This window comes from Aplysia californica, unplaced genomic scaffold, assembly GCF_000002075.1.
Source record: "Aplysia californica isolate F4 #8 unplaced genomic scaffold, AplCal3.0 scaffold01564, whole genome shotgun sequence".
In the NCBI taxonomy this organism is placed as follows: domain Eukaryota; kingdom Metazoa; phylum Mollusca; class Gastropoda; order Aplysiida; family Aplysiidae; genus Aplysia; species Aplysia californica.
In genome coordinates this window covers 48,919-49,427 of record NW_004798834.1, presented here as the reverse complement: position 1 = coordinate 49,427, position 509 = coordinate 48,919, and the positions used below count along the sequence as shown (strand labels likewise).

The 509-nt window shown below is 38.9% G+C and overlaps 1 protein-coding gene across 1 annotated transcript in view; it reads left to right on the top strand.

Moving 5' to 3' along the window:
* Positions 1-73: 73 nt before the first annotated feature.
* The window catches only part of LOC101852534, a gene marked incomplete in the record, with an annotated part of 46,406 nt that continues 45,970 nt past the window's right edge, over positions 74-509 (top strand). Inside the window, 1 exon segment of the mRNA XM_005113031.3 lies at positions 74-476.

The following is a 509-nucleotide window of genomic DNA, read 5'->3' as shown; positions in this document are numbered from 1 at the left end:
GGTTAGCAAACAGTGACTACAATAGAGGTCAGAGTTCAGATATCAGCTTGACAGACCCCACACACTACTATTGTGCTTGTAGAGGTAGGATGGGTCACATTATCACTCTATGACCCTGCCAGCTTGTAAGCCGTGGCGATGAACGTGATGATTTCACGGATGTGAACAAGAAGAAATAGAAATTAAATAGAAAAGTAAAAACAAAAGAAAACAAGAACAAAATAACTTTCACCTCCGCTCATTGTCTCGTCGCTTATTATCACACTCGCAATACAGATCCAGTGTTGAAGACTTCTCTTTTCTTCTCACTTGAAGAACACGTCAGAGACTTGTGACTGCTTTTGCACCTCATTACAGTATATTGTATTCAGTTTCGATTTGTGTTCGAGTCACATCGTTTGGGACAGTTGATGTTCACGGCTGTTGTTTTCTGTGGCTGGATTTGTGTGTGGTTCTCCATGAGGTAAAAAGGAAAGGTAATAATAGTAGTAATAATAATAATAATAATA